Source organism: Otolemur garnettii, unplaced genomic scaffold (assembly GCF_000181295.1).
Source record: "Otolemur garnettii isolate 467f Iridium unplaced genomic scaffold, OtoGar3 scaffold00153, whole genome shotgun sequence".
Classification (NCBI taxonomy): Eukaryota; Metazoa; Chordata; class Mammalia; order Primates; family Galagidae; genus Otolemur; species Otolemur garnettii.
Genome location: NW_003852548.1, coordinates 472,621 through 485,777, shown reverse-complemented (window position 1 = coordinate 485,777; position 13,157 = coordinate 472,621). Strand labels below are relative to the sequence as shown.

The 13,157-nt window shown below is 38.8% G+C and overlaps 1 protein-coding gene and 1 pseudogene across 1 annotated transcript in view; both read left to right on the top strand.

Moving 5' to 3' along the window:
• Positions 1-13,157, top strand: part of SLC9A7 (solute carrier family 9 member A7) — a 176,320-nt gene that overhangs the window by 29,289 nt on the left and 133,874 nt on the right. The gene's annotated exons all lie outside the window — the stretch shown is intronic.
• LOC105887997 lies at positions 8,690-9,085 on the top strand (annotated as a pseudogene).

Sequence of the window (13,157 nt, the reverse complement as noted above, 5' to 3'; positions counted from 1 at the left end):
GGCGGGTCCGGGCTGGGGATTCGAACCCGCCACCTTAGGTGTACGTGGCTGGCGCCTTAGCCGGTTGAGCTATAGGCGCCGAGCCCCCAGCACCATTTATTGAAAACAATATCCTTTCCTCAATATATGTTCTTGATACCTTTGTCAAAAATCAGTTGGCTGTAAATACATGGATTTATTCTGGGTTCTCTGTTCTGTTCCACTGGTCTGTGTATCTATTTCTGTACTATAATACTATACTCTCTTGGTTAGTATAGCTTTGTAATATATTTTGAAGTCAGGTTAATATGATGCCTCTAGCTTTGTTCTTTTTCCTCAGGATAGCTTTGACTATTCAGGCTCTTTTTTGGTTTCATACCAATTTTAAGATTTTTTGTTTTTCTGTTTTGTGAAAAAAAGTTTAGTATTAGTATTTTGATAGGGATTGCATTGACTCCATAGATTGCTTTGGGTAGTATGGTCATTTTAACAATATTAATTCTTCCAATCCATAAGCACAAGGTATCTTTTTTTGTTTGTTTTGTCCTCTTCAATTTATTTCGTAAGTGTTTTGTAGTTTTTCTTGTAGAGGTCTTTTACTTCCTTAAAGTTACTCCTAAGTATTTTTGGTAGCTTTTGCAAATGGGATGCTTCCTTGATTTCGTTCCAACTGTTTCATTATTGGTGCATGTATATATTAATAGAAATGCTACTAATCTTTGTATGTTGATTTTGTATCCTGCAACTATCAGAGCTAAGAGTCTTTTGGTGGAGTTTTTAGTTTTTCTAAATATAAGATCATGTCTTCTGCAAAGAGGGATAATTTGATTTTTTTCTTTTTCAATTTGTATGCTTTGTATTTCTTTGTCTTGCCTGATTGCTCTGGCCAATATTTCCAGTACTACTGGAGTGGTGAAAGTGGTCATCTTTGTCTTGTTCCAGTTCTTAGAGGCAAGGCGTTCAGCTTTTCCCTATATAATATCATGTTAGCTTTGGGTTTGTCATATATGTCCTTTATGGAAGCCTTAATTCTACACATATAAATAACTTTTGATCTTTGTTTTTATTGTAATATACATCCACATCCATTCTGTTTTTCATATTTGATTTTCTGGAACTGTGAATTTTGTGTGTGTATGTGTCTGTGCATTTATGCAGTTAGGCATATTTATATATACACATAAACATATACTTAAAAAACCTACTATTGACTATAGTTTTTTAGTCTATGACTTTGTTGAATGCTATACATGTTTGCTGTTGAGTGAACTGGGGGAATAAAAGATCGTGTTCATTAATAGAGTAGGTTATGAAAGAGACCAACTGATTTCTCTTCAATGGTATGAATAAGATAATTGTCTATTTTCAGTGGCAGTTTTGTGCAATGTTTATGATGGCATTGAAGAGAGACACAGACAAGATGTTGATACTGTAGTGATTTTTATCCATTGTAGGGAAATCCAGTAAAGGATGGAAGTCTAATTTGGCAGACGAAGCCCCCTCAATCCTGTCAGGATAGAAGAGGGCAGCAATTTAGAAGATGGTAGTTGTTAACCAAGGTATTGGAAGTACCAAGAAGCCAGAGTATGTTGGAGCAACCTAGAGACGCGCAATAGCAAAAAATCACTGTTATCCCTAGGGTTGGCACAGGGAGAAGGTAGTATCACCAGAGCCCAGGAATGAGGTTGCTTGGTAGAAACTGGAATCACTATGAAGGCTGCCCAGTGAGACATGGGATCTGGAGTAAGGGCTTTCCAGTGGGAGCTTCAACTATGGAAAACATATAGCCACCACCTGAGAGAAAGTAGCTGAGAGGGGTAGAGATAACCTACTTTGGTTTCTTCCTTCCTGCCATCCTCTAATCTCTCACTGGTACCTCTCATTGCTTAAATCCAACTAAAGCCACTTGAAAGTGGTCTGAAAATGTAGTTTACAGGAATCACTTCTCCCCTCTCCTAACAATGTAGCAGAGCAAGAAAGGGTAGAAAGTGGATCTGAGGTACTTAAGCCCATACTAGCATGAAGATCCTTCCTCAAATTTGTGCCTATTCTGGTGTGTAGTATATCCAGTACCTAAATGTGATCTGGGAGGAGGGAAAACAACTGTAGTTAGGGTCAAGAAAAACCAATATCTCTATGATCAAACTCTTGGGAAAAGGAAGTTAGGTATTGAGGCACAAACTGGAGCTGCTGTGGTAATATATGTCTGAAGGATGAGATGAAGTATTGATGACAAATAGTTGTTTACATTTTAAGTATTAAGCATATGCATTAAAACCCCTCATATCAGCTGTTTTGTAAGCTTATCAGTGTTGTTTTACTGAATTTTTATATATTATTTAGGGGGAGGAAGAGTTGGTAGATATGAAAACAGAAGGAAGAACATTTTTTATAGTGTAACTAACATTGTAATTTAATGTTCATATTAATGTTGGTAGGAAAATGCAAGTATTTCTGTACCAATGTCTTTTCTTCATAGAACCACATTAAGAGTGATAACTGTGGCTCGGCGCCTATAGCTCAACCGGCTAAGGCGCCAGCCACGTACACCTAAGGTGGCGGGTTCGAATCCCCAGCCCGGACCCGCCAAACAACAATGACGGCTGCAACCAAAAAATAGCCGGGCGTTGTGGCGGGCGCCTGTGGTCCCAGCTACTTGGGAGGCGGAGGCAGGAGACTCGCTTGAGCCCAGGAGTTGGAGGTTGCTGTGAGCTGTAAAGCCACGGCACTCTACCCAGGGGGACAGCTTGAGGCTCTGTCTCAAAAAAAAAAAAAAAAAAGAGTGATAACTGACATCTCTAGGCCTCCTTTTGATTAGCTCATCCAGGGAAACTGTGCATGGAGTGGGTACTAATCTCTCCGAATCAATATTATTTGGATTTATGGTGATATTTCTTAAATTTTTACAATTTCTACAATTCAAGCAGTGCTTGAAAAATTCCTAATTAGAGTTAGTTTTCTGTAAAAGAGGACATTCCCAGAGGAGTAGCGCAATTAAGCCCCTGCTGGTAAGGAGGGCCTGGCCAGGCCAGTGACACAGGGTCAAGGGATGATGCAGGTTTGACCAGTTTTTTCTACTTTAAAAGGCCAAATGGGCATCAAGCATGATAATTTGCTTGACACAGGCTTTCAGTATTTCAAATACATGGTCCTTGTGGGAAAAGGCTGTATATAAGTATACCAGAAAAACTAATAGACTTCTAGCTTCAGCCCAGAGATATGACATGTAGAGTGATCTTCCTTACAATAGAAAAGCTGGACAGGTGGCACATTAATGAGTTTTCTTGGACCCTAGAGAAAACTGAGCTCCAGGGCAAACAACTAATCCCAAATCAGGAGAGAGATGGGCACCCCTGAAGGAAGAAATAGCACCTGAACCTTTGCTTACCTGGGTTAGACACTATTGAATGGTACCCATGAGGGCTGTGAACTCATCCTAGAAAAAGTGCTACAGACTTCATTGCTGAATATCACTACAGTTACCTTCTAAGTACTCCCCTTGGGAAGCTATGCACTGACTCTAGCACCTAGTCTACCCTTCAGAACAATTTGGAACATTTTTTCTGGAATGACCATCAGAGCTGTTGTCATACAGCACATGACAATATGCAACAATATTGAATGCCACTCAGCAAGACACCACCACTCATTGACAAGAACATAGCTGTGAGACGCTGATATACCAAGGTTATGAAACCTTACTGAGTTGCTTGTGTAGTGCTGCCAGTGTAAGCACATGGTGGCAAGTTCATGAACTTAATTGTCATATCTTCATATGACAACAGTTCTAATGGTCATTCCAGAACAAAAGAGTTCCAAAATTGCTTTGAAAGGTGGACTAGGTGTTGGCCTTGGCAAAAGTTTCCCAAGGGGAGAACTTCAAAGGTGACCACGGTGATATTCAGCAGTGAGGTTATGTAGCACTTTTTCTAGGATTAATTTGTGAACTTAATTGTCAGACTTTCATATATTAAATACCTATATATCTGGACTTTTTGTTCTAGTCATTTGGTATGTCTCTTTTCATAAATGAATACCACTACCAATTGTTGAGGCCCTTAGAGTATATTTTAAAATCTGGCAGAGCTAGTGCCTTCTCGTTGCCTTTTTTTTTTTCACCTGAATTTTCCTGGTTCTTCTTGTTTGTTTAATTTTGTACATGACTCTAGAATCAGCTTGTCTAGTTTCTGTCCAAATGCCTAATGACATTTTATTAGGATAGCACTGAATTTATGAGTCACTGTAAGAGAATCATTTTTATGATGCCGATTCTTCTTATTCAGGGAGTTCCTGTGTCATTTTGTTGGTTAAAATCTTTTGTGTTCTTCTGGAATATTTTTGAGCTTCCCTCTTAAGTCTTGTACATTTCTTAAGTTTATCCTTAGATATTTAATATTTTTGTTAGTATTGGAAGTAAGGTTTTCTTGTCCCTTATATGTTTAAACTGCATTATTGTTCTGGATTTCCTTTATTTTCTTTTTAAAAAAGATTTTGCTTAGCCATATTATTTTTCATTTTCCTTAAGAGCCCAGGATATTTTCTGAAAATTGTCAGTTGTTTCATTTGTAATGAAGTATTTTTACAGTTAATATCAGAAATTGAAATACTGAAAATGGGTTAGAATTTCTCATCGAAATTCTGGTAGTGGTGGGTTTGTCCATAAGTTCTTGAAGGCAATGATGATTGAACTTGAGAGGATATTTTAACATTGGTTTAGTGGAGACTGACTAAGCATGAATCAGAACTTGAAATCCTGAAAGTTAACAGATTAGATACTGAATAACTATTTTGGCTGAATTTTGAATAATGTTAAAAATCAATATTTAGCTAAGACCAAACCAAAATATTGTTACTTAGAATGAAACTTTGAGTTAAGTAAATCTGAAATTTTATCCAGAAATATATAATTACTACAATTTTACTTTTGTGGGTCATGGTCTCGCTCTTTCAGTCAGGCTGGAGTATAGTGTCATCATCATAGCTCATTGTAGCCTCAAACTCCTAGGCTCAAGTGATCCTCCTGCCTTAGCCTCCTGAGTACATTGAGACTACAGGTGCATGCCACCATGCCCACCTGATTTTTAAACTTTTTCTAGAGATGAGGTCTTGCTCTTTTGCCCAGGCTGGTCTCAAACTGCTGACCCTGAGCAATCATCCCACCTTTGTCTCTCAAATGCTGGGATTATAGGCACAAGCCTGTATCCAGCCTAATCAGTATAATTTTATTAAAAACATTAGATATCATATATTTTTAAAGTTCGGCATTACAAGGCAAGAGGTAATTTCTCAGCACTATCAGATGCTAGATAGCATGTGTGTTCATTAGATTGTATGTGTATGATACCAAGGAGATAACTAAAAATTAAATGCAACTCTAAAAGTTTGTTTTAAAATATTATAAATGCTAATACATCAAACAATGCCACAAAGATTAGATTTATATCATAATCTAGTCTATTGTTCTATCTTGTATCATTACTTAACTTTTTAGATACTTTGTTGGCTTAACCAGGTATGTTGCTTTTTCCTTAAGTTATTTAACTGTTTCATCTTCATTCATTAATTCACTCAACAAATATTTACTATTTATCTATTTATTTTTATATTTTCCTTTTTAAAAGCCAGGTTTATTGAGGTATAGTTTATATACAATAAAATTCACTACTTTGAAATACATAGTTCGTTGAGTTTTGACATTGTGTACACTTGTGTAACCACCACCAAAATCAAGACATAGATTGGTTTTGATTTCTGTTTTTCCAAAAGTCTTCATTTCCTTTTGCAGAACATGCCCTTCTCCTTCCTTTAGCTCTTGGCAACTAGTGATCTTTTTTTCTTTCTGTTTAGTTTTGCCTTTTTTAGAACTTCATGTAAATGAAATCAGGTATTAGATAACCTTTTGTGTCTAGCTTCTTTTACTTTACATAATGCTTTTGAGAGTCACCATGTTGTGTGTATCAATAGCGTGTTCCTTATTTTATGGCTGAGTAGCAGGAATGGATGAATGGAGAATCACAGTTTATTTACACATTCACCATTTATTGAACATTTGGGTTGTTTTCAGTTCTGAGGTATTATAAATAAAGCTGCTCTGAACATTTGCTTACACGTCTTTGTGTGGGCATGTGTTTTCATTTCTGTTGAATAAATACCCAACAGGAAGATTTTTGGGTTGCATGGTAAGTGTATGTTTAACTTTATAAAAACCTGGCAACCTTTTTTGAAGGATCTGAACATTTTACATTCCTAGAAGATGCATAGAAGATTTCCAATTATTCAACATCATTACTAACTTTTGTTAGTTAGGAATTTTTAATTTTAGCTATTCTGGTATGAAATAGTATCTTATTGCTGTTGTAATTTGCATTTTCCTAATAACTAATGTTGTTGAACATCTTTTTGTATGATTATTTGCCTTCCATAGCTTCATTAGAAAAGTCTCTGTTTATATTCTTTCCATTTTTAATCTTTCTGTCTTTCTATTTTTTGGGGTCCCGCCCTGGGGGCAGGGTCCGCTAAGATCTATGGAACGGGTGCGTCCGACTGAAGAAATATAGTTAGGAATGACGATAAAGAAACGAGACACAGAATAGAATTTTCAGAGGTGGGAGCTCTGGGGACCATTGCCCATTTGTTGGTTCCAGCGAGTGGCTCTGAATCTCTGTTCCACTCAGTTTTTATTCAAATCTCTGCCCAGGTGGTAAGCTGGGGGAGGGAACAGAGACACCGGCAGTTTCTCTGAGTGAGCCTATCAGCTCCTATTGTTATTATTATTAACTCTAAGGATTTGAGCATTTTTGAGGAATCTGAAACTTGAGCCTTGTGTGGGTCCCAAGTCACACACACAGATTCCTAGGGAGGTGTTAAACTCCACTAGTTCCCTGCGGAGTAAAACGCCACTGGCCCTAATCTCCTCTTATTGGTGGGAGAGAGGCATTTTCCTCCCATCACCTCCTCTGCGGGAAGTGATGTAAGCCCTCCTGCCCCTATCTCAGGGCTGGAGCTGTTCCCCTGGTCTCTGCCCCAGCCAAATGCAAGTCTCCACAGTCTGTTTAACGGGCAGGAAACGACCTAGAAGATTTATCTTTTTCTAGGACTTGCCACAGTCTCTTCCATGGCCATTGTTTACCTCAGAGTGTTCACAGACTCAGCAGGGTATTGGTGTAAGCTGTATCCCCAATAGGCTAGAATTTCGGGAAAGGCCGGAAACTTGTTCACAGAAGGAATTTAGCAATGGCTAGCTTAAAGGTAAATTAGCTGAGTTTTCTTTGTTCCGACTCCTTTAGCTTATATTTTAATTTTCTCTTTTTCTCGGGGTGCCCTCTCCTGCAAAGAATGGTGTATTCAGTCCCCATTCTGCCTGCACTATTGGGTAGTATATTTTATATTTTCTGGGTACCAGTCCTTTATCAGATAAGTGGTTTACACTATTTTCTACATGTCTGTGGCTTTTAATTTCTTTAACAATGTCTTTTTAAGAGTAGAAATTTTAAATTTTGATGAAGTCCAATTTATCAGAGTTTTTCCTTTATGGTTTATGCATTTTTTTAAGAGACAGAGTCTATGTCACCTTTGGTAGAGTGCCATGGCTACACAGCTCACAGCAACCCCAAATTCTTGGGCTTAAGCTATTCTCTCGCCTCTGCCTCCCAAGTAGCTGGAACTATAGGCACCCACCACAATGCTCGGGTATTTTTTCTATTGTTCTTGTTGTTTGGCAGGCCTGGGCTGGGATTGAACCCACCAGCCCTAGTGTATATGGCCGATGCCCTAGCCCCTGAGCTATAGGCGCTGAGCCAGTTTATGCTTTTTGTATCCATTTTCAATATTGTTAATAAGTTAACTATTGTGTATGTCAAATTAACAGCTTTCAGAGTCATTAATCAACATTTTATTCTTACACTAATTAAGATGAATATATCCTTCATGAGATTGGTAGTATTTCAACATGGAGAACACATAATGCTATTTGTAAGTTGGAGTAAAAATTGCCTCAATAAATATAAATGGCATGCCTTGTTTGTATTACCTGGTTTGTTATACTGGTCTCATTTAATGATAACCTATGCCAGCAGTTCTCAACCTGTGGGTCATGACCCACAGGAACTGTATTAAAGGGCTGCAGCACTAGGAAGGTTGAGAACCACTGACCTATGTCATCATATGGTTGCTGGTCACTAACAGCTAAGGGATACTAAAAATGGCATTGCAGGAGATTTTCAGTTATATCTGAAGACCAGAGATGATTTTTTGCCCAAGTCAAACTTTGGGCCATCCCTAACTTATATTGACTGGTTTCTTGTATTTACTTTGGTATTGTCTATTAAGTACAGATTTGGATCTTTCCATGAAGAGAACCAAATAAGTTCAATCATGATTTTCACAAGACTGAGTCATATGTTGAATGCCTAAGCATTTATTGTCTATTCTTTGTACAGGGACATAGGCTGTACCCAAAAGGATGGTTATGGAGAAATTAGCTTCCTGGTGGAGTGCTGATCAGCTTGATGAGGGCTCATCTGCAGGGCTGTGACCAATGTGGGGTCCGTGGTCACTGTCTCCTTCTCCAAGCCATTTTCCTTGTTTTCTCATTCCTTCTCCTGCCCACCTGGTACTACATACCTGAGAGAGCTGTCAGGAGTTCCCCAGGAGCCACAAGTGGTGAATACTTATTTTTCTGGGAAGTAGATAAGTGCGTGGGAAGTAAAATATGCCCCCCAAGTTCAAGCGCCACCTAAATGCTGATGATGTCACTGGTTCTGTGAAAAGTGAAAGGAGAAATCTTTTGGAAGATGATTCAGATGAAAAGGAGGGCTTTTTTTCTAAGGAGACCATCTGGACTAAGATTTGGATTTAGAAATGATAAAATTAAGCATGTTCAGAATCAGGTGGATGAAGTTATTGATGTTATGCAAGAAAACATTACAAAGGTAATTGACAATGGGGAGAGACTAGATGAACTACAGGACAAATCAGCAACAGATCCAAACAACTTCGAAGGCAAATCTGGTGGTGTGGTTGCAAAATAAAAGCCATCACGGCTTTGGCTGCAGTTACCCTTTTGCTAGTGAGTATCATTCTTATAGTTGTGAAATATCATACTTGATTTGATGACAGAGATCTTCACTAAACAAGATCTGGGACAATAATAATAAAAGATTGCTACATCATTTAAGTGAAACCTATGCATATAACTTTGAAAACTTCATTTTCAAGAAACTAAGAGGCAAATATCACTTCAAACTGGAGCATTGAGAATGTCCAATTATCTTCTTCTAACAAAATTGTCTTTTAATAATTATGTTTAAGGTGACAATAATCAACCTCTATTTTGCCATATTCCAAGGACCTAATTTGATACTAGATACTTGCCAGTCATAATTTGTGTATATAGCCAATAAACACTGATGACAATATTATACTAGTATTTTTTTTTTTTTTTGAGACAGAGCCTCAAGCTGTCCCCCTGGGTAGAGTGCCATGGCATAGCTCCCAGCAACCTCCAACTCCTGGGCTCAAGCAAGTCTCCTGCCTCTGCCTCCCAAGTTGCTGGGACCACAGGCGCCCACCACAATGCCTGGCTATTTTTTTTTGGTTGCGCCATCATTGTTGTTTGGCGGCCGGGGTTGGATTCGAACCCGCCACCTTAGGTGTATGTGGCTGGCGCCTTAGCCACTTGAGCCACAGGCGCCGAGCCTCATACTAGTATTTTAATGACATAAGGACTTGACATTATTGCATTAAGGTTCAGGTGAGGCTGTGGGTCAGGAAGACTATGTAGGGTACCAAGTCATTATGGTGAAAGAGATGCATAACCATTCTGTCAGTATTTGCAAAAATATTCTTTTCATATTACAGTTGCTTTGCAAGCAATTTTTCCATGTTTATGGGTGTAACAAAAGTGCTAAATGTTGTAAATGTTGCTGCCTTCAGCTATAACTAAAAACATTCCAGTTAACCTATTTTTGGATGTATAAGGGAATGTGTAGTGATTTTTTGGCATTTGGATTATGGAAATGGGAAATTTAAACAGTGTGAAAAAGATAGTATGGCACCATAAAACTGGAGATAATAAAATTAAAAAAAAAAGAAATTAGCTTCCTGATCCCTCTGGGGTGCCTTTTTCTTCCTATAAGAATTGAGAAAGTGATTTGGATGAAGCCTTTGGCCTTTAATATTTCATCTGTATAAGGATCACTGACATGCAAACATTGGGACTTTTAAAATTTATAATTTTCCTTCACCATAGTAGAGTAATTGTGACCCAGCTTCATTCATTGCTTAAATGCAGTTAGTATTTTCCTGAGTTTTTAGTATTTAAGAGGTTATGCTGTGGTGTTAGGTGATAGGAAGAAGAAATAAAAAAAGGTTTCTGTCTCTAAGTTGACACTCTAAGGAGAGCACTGCTGTATGGCAAATCTAAGGCCAAAGTTGGCTGTGTTTAGGGCATGTGTGGATCAGCTGTAGGAGATGAGATAGGAAATATGTTCAGGAAACAGATTTTATGGGGCCTCAATCTCCATTTGGGGGCCTGAGGCTTCATTCTGTTAAAAATGGATTGGCATTCATGAATGAAGGCTTGGGTTGATTTAGGTTTCTCATGTGCTGTGTCTTTGAAAATAGTAGAGTTAGGATAATTGGGAGATGTTATGCCTGCCTTAGTTGTTGAAGGGAGCTGCCCTTGGGTTGGAGTGCTGTCAATTGGCTTGGAGACCTTCCGCATGCCTGAGAGTGGCATAAAAGATTGACAGGAAAAGGGGCTGTGGCTTCTTTTCATCAGTAAGACCTACAAACGTCTTTTCTGTCATCTGTGACAGCCATGTGTGACCTGTGTGGATGAGGGGGCAAAAGAAGCTGTGTGCTTGGGTGGCTGCTGTGCCTCCCATTGAGAAGAAGCTGCTGTCTCTGAGGTATCATATCCTTCTATAAAGCTAAGTAAATGTATTCCATGCATATCTGTTTGTATCTTGGGAATCTGGCTGCCAGCTTGACCCCATCACTGCAGTTGTGCTGCTACATTGCCTCCTCGGAGTGAAAGGTTAGCGTTTTGAAGTGGGATTGTGTCAACGATGGGGGCATCTAAATCAGGGTCAAAGCAACAAGAAGGTGAGAAGAATGAGGAGCATCTGCCCCCATGATAGGCCCTGAGACTCCTTTCACCAGCTCTGGCAGATGGTCTAGGGCAGAAGGGAGAATAGAACTCCAGCTACAGCTCTGGTGAGCTGTCTAAATGGGTCCAGGGGCTCTTCTTAGTTGAGCAAACATTTAGAAAACATTTATTTTAATAAAAAAAATAACAAACAGTGCTTAATATGTGCCAAGTACTATTCCAGGCATTTTATGATGTAGCTGGGCTCCATTTTTCAGTGGTTAGAGCATTGGTCTTGCGAACAAGGGGTGGAGAGTTCAGTCCTCATCAAGGCCTCCTATTGATTTAAAACAATGTAAAATTTTCCTGATGCAAAAAGAAGTCAAGTGACTTGCCCAAGTCATCTAGCTTAGTAAATGGTGAAGCTAAGCTTTGAACCCAGGTACTCTGTCTCTAAATTCCCTGCTCTGAACCCTTCTGATTCTTGAGGCTTCTCTTCCCCATTCTTCCTCATAATGAATGGGTGGAATTGATAGTTTTTTTAAAATGTCATTGTTGATGACTGAGTCAAAACTCTCATGTAGGTTACAGCCGCACAGGTTGACATCACCAGGTATCTTCCAGGGAGTACAGAGAGTACAGATTCCTTATGCTGTGCATAGGTGAAGATAGCACCTGCCCTTTGGCTTGTACCCCTGTCCTCCTACCAGAGAGAGTCTATGCTATGGTTTTAGCACCGCGCATCACATCCGTTGATTCTCTCTGCTACTGAGACAGCCCCTTCTCTCAAATTCTTGGAGTCAGAGGGTATATCCCTGCCTGCCAACCCCACCCCTTCCTGCCTTGGCAGAAGTTCTCAGCTTTGATACTCCAGCAGTCACCTACTTTGCCTCTTCATAGAGGAGTGAATGAATTTGCTTTGTGAGGAAACCAAGGTGAGATCTGAGCAAGAACTTTCAGACACTGCTTTGTGGTGATGTTTTCCTTTTCTTGGAAGAACTCTCATTGTCAGTAGAAATGCCCAACCCAGGCATGTTACTCATAGCAAATGAAGCAAATTATTCCTTTTTTAAGATGAGCCTTATAATTAATATAGGGTGGCCATAATGTTCGTAGGCAATTTTAAGTCGCGCTCTGTTTTAAATGGCACATGAATTTTATGGCCACACTGTATATAAACTACATATTATATTACCTCTTACATTAAGTCTGTCATTTAAATGTGGTGGAGATTTTATTTTATTCATCTTTCCTTTGCTAGGTGGGGAGATCAGCTGTAGCTTTTTCATCATGATTTTTATTCTTTACTACAAAGCCATGATTTAGTTTCTAGGTCGGCATTGTAAGACGCCTAATGCTTCATCACAGCATGCCAGCTCCTCATGCTGCTGGCTGAGCAGAGGCTACTGAAATATCGATCAAGTTGGTTTTTTTTTTCAATGTCAGATTTTGCACCAAATGAAGCATGACACATCCCACTCTGTGACAGAAGCTGTGACTGACAATTGGTTTCATGTGGTGACCTAAAATGACAGAATGTTACCTACTTGCTAAGGATGAATTTTCTGGAGGTTTTCCCTGCACCTCTGCTCTGAGCCCACAGTAGAGCTTGTGCACCACATCTAATAAATTACCATCCCAGTGTTACAATGTCCTGCAGGCACAAAGAATGAATGAATAACTTTGTAATATAAAGTTTTGGTGGTCTCAAATCACTTATTTCATGTTATTTTAAGCATCCATATTTCATTTAGGTAATTTCTTTAATACTTCAGTTCTTATGTGCAGTACTGAAATTACACATCATAAATGGACATATTAAAAGTCTTCCCTTGCCTTATAGAGTTTTAGTGTTTACAATAACCTTACAATAATTCAGGTGACTAGGGTTTGGGGTGGGAGGAGCAATGCTTACTTGTGTACAAAGTTGTCTCCGTAACACCCTGTTCTTTGTTTTTTCTGCAAATAACTCTATTAGCTAGATTAACAAACATCATCAACAAAGCTACAGAACGCTGCATTTGTATTTACAAAAAGCTATAATCAGGTAGGCATTTCTTTTTTTTTTTTTTTTTTTTTTTTTTTTTTT